The sequence below is a fragment of the Eleutherodactylus coqui genome, chromosome 13 (assembly GCF_035609145.1).
Source record: "Eleutherodactylus coqui strain aEleCoq1 chromosome 13, aEleCoq1.hap1, whole genome shotgun sequence".
Lineage (NCBI taxonomy): Eukaryota > Metazoa > Chordata > Amphibia > Anura > Eleutherodactylidae > Eleutherodactylus > Eleutherodactylus coqui.
Genome location: NC_089849.1, coordinates 11,055,011 through 11,061,344, shown reverse-complemented (window position 1 = coordinate 11,061,344; position 6,334 = coordinate 11,055,011).

The window sequence follows — 6,334 nt, the reverse complement described above, 5'->3', positions numbered from 1 at the left end:
CATTCTGTATTATACTCCAGAGCTGCACTCACTATTCTGCTGGTGGAGTCACTGTATACATACATTACTTATCCTGTACTGATCCTGAGTTACATCCTGTATTATACTCCAGAGCTGCACTCACTATTCTGCTGGTGGAGTCACTGTGTACATACATTACTTATCCTGTACTGATCCTGAGTTACATCCTGTATTATACTTCAGAGCTGCACTCACTATTCTGCTGCTGGTGGAGTCACTGTGTACATACATTACTTATCCTGTACTGATCCTGAGTTATATCCTGTATTATACTTCAGAGCTGCACTCACTATTCTGCTGGTGGAGTCACTGTGTACATACATTACTTATCCTGTACTGCTCCTGAGTTATATCCTGTATTATACTCCAGAGCTGCACTCACTATTCTGCTGGTGCAGTCACTGTGTACATACATTACTTATCCTGTACTGCTCCTGAGTTACATCCTGTATTATACTCCAGAACTGCACTCACTATTCTGCTGGTGGAGTCACTGTGTACATACATTACTTATCCTGTACTGATCCTGAGTTACATCCTCTATTATACTCCAGAGCTGCACTCACTATTCTGCTGGTGGAGTCACTGTGTACATACATTACTGATCCTGAGTTACATCCTGTATTATACTCCAGAGCTGCACTCACTATTCTGCTGGTGGAGTCACTGTGTACATACATTACTTATCCTGTACTGATCCTGAGTTACATACTGTATTATACTCCAGAGCTGCGCTCACTATTCTATGGTGGAGTCACTGTGTACATACATTACTTATCCTGTACTGATCCTGAGTTACATACTGTATTATACTCCAGAGCTGCGCTCACTATTCTGCTGGTGGAGTCACTGTGTACATACATTACTTATCCTGTACTGATCCTGAGTTACATCCTGTATTATACTACAGAGCTGCACTCACTATTCTGCTTGTGGAGTCACTTTGTACTTTCATTACTTATCCTGTACTGATCCTGAGTTACATCCTGTATTATACCCCAGAGCTGCACTCACTATACTGTTGGTGGAGTCACTGTGTACATACATTACTTATCCTGTATTATCCTCCAGAGCTGCACTCACTGGTAATACTATAGTTTAGAATTACTAGTCTGGCAATTTCCTAATAGAGGATTTAAAGTGACCCCACATGGGTGGGTTAAATCCCTGCAGGTCTCCTCACCTTGTCCCCCCAGCACCCACTGCAGGCGGCTGAAAGTCTGTGAATATTCTGCTGATGTAGGATGAATTCCGTGAATTAGGTTTTGTGTCTGATATTAGCCGCTCTCGTCTTTTTTCCATAGCAGGTGCAGAGGAGGAAATTACTGGGGACGGTTATCTGTGAAAATAATGCTAACACCACAAGATCGAAATCCCCCCCCCAGGATGCGCTGATTAATGACTGAAGACACAACACAGATATTAATCAGTAGATGAGAGGAAAAGACAAACAAGTACGATGCAAGATACATAAAAGTATACAGGAGGCAGAATAAAGATGTATCTAACAAACATATATGGGGAAAGTTACCCTACATATCGTGATTAGAGATGAGCGAGCGTACACGCTAAGGCAAACTACTCGAGTAGTGCCTTATGCGAGTACTTGCCTGCTCGTCTCTAAAGATTCGGCTGCCGTCGGTGGGGGAGAGCGGGGAGGAACAGGTGGGGGGGAGATATCTCTCTGACTCTCTTTCCCCCCGCTCCTCCCTGCTCACTCCCGCAACTAACCGGTCTTCCCCACCGGCAGCCGAATCTTTAGAGACGAGCGGGCAGGTACTCGCATAAGGCACTACTCGCTCATCTCTAATCGTGATCCATAGCCTTATCCAAAGGGGCAGTATTATAGTAGTTGTATTCTTGTACATAGGGGGCAGTATTATAGCAGTTATATTCTTGTACATAGGGGGCAGTATTATAGTAGTTATATTCTTGCACATAGGGGCAGTATTATAGTAGTTATATTCTTGCACATAGGGGCAGTATTATAGTAGTTATATTCTTGTACATAGGAGGCAGTATTATAGTAGTTATGTTCTTGTACATAGGGAGCAGTATTATAGTAGTTATATTCTTGCACATAGGGGCAGTATTATAGTAGTTGTATTCTTGAACATAGGAGGCAGTATTATAGTAGTTATGTTCTTGTACATAGGGAGCAGTATTATAGTAGTTATATTCTTGCACATAGGGGGCAGTATTATAGTAGTTATATTCTTGTACATAGGAGGCAGTATTATAGTAGTTATGTTCTTGTACATAGGGAGCAGTATTATAGTAGTTATATTCTTGCACATAGGGGGCAGTATTATAGTAGTTTTATTCTTATACATAATAGGCAGTATTATAGTAGTTATATTCTTGTACATAGGGGGCAGTATTATAGTAGTTATATTCTTGTACATAGGGGGCAGTATTATAGTAGTTATGTTCTTGTACATAGGGAGCAGTATTATAGTAGTTTTATTCTTGTACATAGGGGCAGTATTATAGTAGTTATATTCTTGTACATAATAGGCAGTATTATAGTAGTTATATTCTTGTACATAGGGGGCAGTATTATAGTAGTTATGTTCTTGTACATAGGGAGCAGTATTATAGTAGTTTTATTCTTGTACATAGGGGGCAGTATTATAGTAGTTATATTCTTGTGCATAGGGGGGCAGTATTATAGTAGTTATGTTCTTGTACATAGGGGGCAGTATTATAGTAGTTTTATTCTTGTACATAGGAGCAGTATTATAGTAGTTATATTCTTGTACATAGGGAGCAGTATTATAGTAGTTATGTTCTTATACATAGGGAGCAGTATTATAGTAGTTATGTTCTTATACATAGGGAGCAGTATTATAGTAGTTATGTTCTTATACATAGGGAGCAGTATTATAGTAGTTATGTTCTTATACATAGGGAGCAGTATTATAGTAGTTATATTCTTGTACATAGAAGGCAGTATTATAGTAGTTATATTCTTGTACATAGGGGGCAGTATTATAGTAGTTATATTCTTGTACATAGGGGGCAGTATTATAGTAGTTATATTCTTGTACATAGGGAGCAGTATTATAGTAGTTATATTCTTGTACATAGGGGGCAGTATTATAGTAGTTATATTCTTGTACATAGGGGGTAGTATTATAGTAGTTATATACTTGTACATAGGGGGCAGTATTATAGTAGTTATATTCTTGTACATAGGAGGCAGTATTATAGTAGTTATATTCTTGTACATAGGGGGCAGTATTATAGTAGTTATATTCTTGTACATAGGGGGCAGTATTGTAGTAGTTATATTCCTGTACATAGGAGCAGTATTATAGTAGTTATATTCTTGTACATAGGGGGCAATATTATAGTAGTTATATTCTTGTACATAGGGGGCAATATTATAGTAGTTATATTCTTGTACATAGGGAGCAGTATTATAGTAGTTATATTCCTGTACATAGGAGCAGTATTATAGTAGTTATATTCTTGTACATAGGGAGCAGTATTATAGTAGTTATATTCCTGTACATAGGAGCAGTATTATAGTAGTTATATTCTTGTACATAGGGGGCAATATTATAGTAGTTATATTCTTGTACATAGGGAGCAATATTATAGTAGTTATATTCCTGTACATAGGAGCAGTATTATAGTAGTTATATTCTTGTACATAGGGGGCAGTATTATAGTAGTAGTATTCTTGTACATAGGGGACAGTATTATAGTAGTTATATTCTTGTACATAGGGGGCAGTATTATAGTAGTTATATTCATGTACATAGGGGACAGTATTATAGTAGTTATATTCATGTACATAGGGGACAGTATTATAGTAGTTATATTCTTGTACATAGGGGGCAGTATTATAGTAGTTATATTCATGTACATAGGGGACAGTATTATAGTAGTTATATTCTTGTACATAGGGGTCAGTATTATAGTAGTTATATTCTTGTACATAGGGGGCAGTATTATAGTAGTTATATTCATGTACATAGGGGACAGTATTATAGTAGTTATATTCTTGTACATAGGGGGCAGTATTATAGTAGTTATATTCTTGTACATAGGGGTCAGTATTATAGTAGTTATATTCTTGTACATAGGGGGCAGTATTATAGTAGTTATATTCTTGTACATAGGAAGCCGTATTATACTAGTTATATTCTTGTACATAGGGGGCAGTATAATAGTAGTTATATTCTTGTACATAGGAGGCAGTATTATAGTAGTTATATTCTTGTACATAGGGGGAGTATTAAAGGAGTTATATTCTTGTACATAGGAGCAGTATTATAGGAGTTATATTCTTGTACATAGGGGGCAGTATTATAGTAGTTATATTCTTGTACATAGGGGGCAGTATTATAGTAGTTATATTCTTGTACATAGGGGGCAGTATTATAGTAGTTATATTCTTGTACATAGGGGGCAGTATTATAGAAGTTATATTCTTGTACATAGGAGCCGTATTATAGTAGTTATATTCTTGTACATAGGAGGTAGTATTATAGTAGTTATATTTTTGTACATAGGGGGCAGTATTATAGTAGTTATATTCTTGTACATAGGGGGCAGTATTATAGTAGTTATATTCTTGTACATAGGGGGCAGTATTGTAGTAGTTATATTCCTGTACATAGGAGCAGTATTATAGTAGTTATATTCTTGTACATAGGGGGCAATATTATAGTAGTTATATTCTTGTACATAGGGGGCAATATTATAGTAGTTATATTCTTGTACATAGGGAGCAGTATTATAGTAGTTATATTCCTGTACATAGGAGCAGTATTATAGTAGTTATATTCTTGTACATAGGGAGCAGTATTATAGTAGTTATATTCCTGTACATAGGAGCAGTATTATAGTAGTTATATTCTTGTACATAGGGGGCAATATTATAGTAGTTATATTCTTGTACATAGGGAGCAATATTATAGTAGTTATATTCCTGTACATAGGAGCAGTATTATAGTAGTTATATTCTTGTACATAGGGGGCAGTATTATAGTAGTAGTATTCTTGTACATAGGGGACAGTATTATAGTAGTTATATTCTTGTACATAGGGGGCAGTATTATAGTAGTTATATTCATGTACATAGGGGACAGTATTATAGTAGTTATATTCATGTACATAGGGGACAGTATTATAGTAGTTATATTCTTGTACATAGGGGGCAGTATTATAGTAGTTATATTCATGTACATAGGGGACAGTATTATAGTAGTTATATTCTTGTACATAGGGGTCAGTATTATAGTAGTTATATTCTTGTACATAGGGGGCAGTATTATAGTAGTTATATTCATGTACATAGGGGACAGTATTATAGTAGTTATATTCTTGTACATAGGGGGCAGTATTATAGTAGTTATATTCTTGTACATAGGGGTCAGTATTATAGTAGTTATATTCTTGTACATAGGGGGCAGTATTATAGTAGTTATATTCTTGTACATAGGAAGCCGTATTATACTAGTTATATTCTTGTACATAGGGGGCAGTATAATAGTAGTTATATTCTTGTACATAGGGGGCAGTGTTATAATAGTTATATTCTTGTACATAGGGGGAGTATTAAAGGAGTTATATTCTTGTACATAGGAGCAGTATTATAGGAGTTATATTCTTGTACATAGGGGGCAGTATTATAGTAGTTATATTCTTGTACATAGGGGGCAGTATTATAGTAGTTATATTCTTGTACATAGGGGGCAGTATTATAGTAGTTATATTCTTGTACATAGGGGGCAGTATTATAGAAGTTATATTCTTGTACATAGGAGCCGTATTATAGTAGTTATATTCTTGTACATAGGAGGTAGTATTATAGTAGTTATATTTTTGTACATAGGGGGCAGTATTATAGTAGTTATATTCTTGTACATAGGAGCAGTATTATAGTAGTTATATTCTTGTACATAGGGTACAGTATTATAGTAGTTATATTCTTGTACATAGGGGGCAGTATTATAGTAGTTATATTCTTGTATATAGGGGCAGTATTATAGTAGTTATATTCTTGTACATAGGGGGCAGTATTATAGTAGTTATATTCTTGTACATAGGAGGCAGTATTATAGTAGTTATATTCTTGTACATAGGGGCAGTATTATAGTAGTTATATTCTTGTACATAGGAGGTAGTACTATAGTAGTTATATTTTTGTACATAGGGGGCAGCATTATATTAGTTATATTCTTGTACATAGGAGGCAGTATTATAGTAGTCATATTCTTGTACATAGGGGGCAGTATTAAAGTAGTTATATTTTTGTACATAGGGGGCAGTATTATAGTAGTTATATTCTTGTACATAG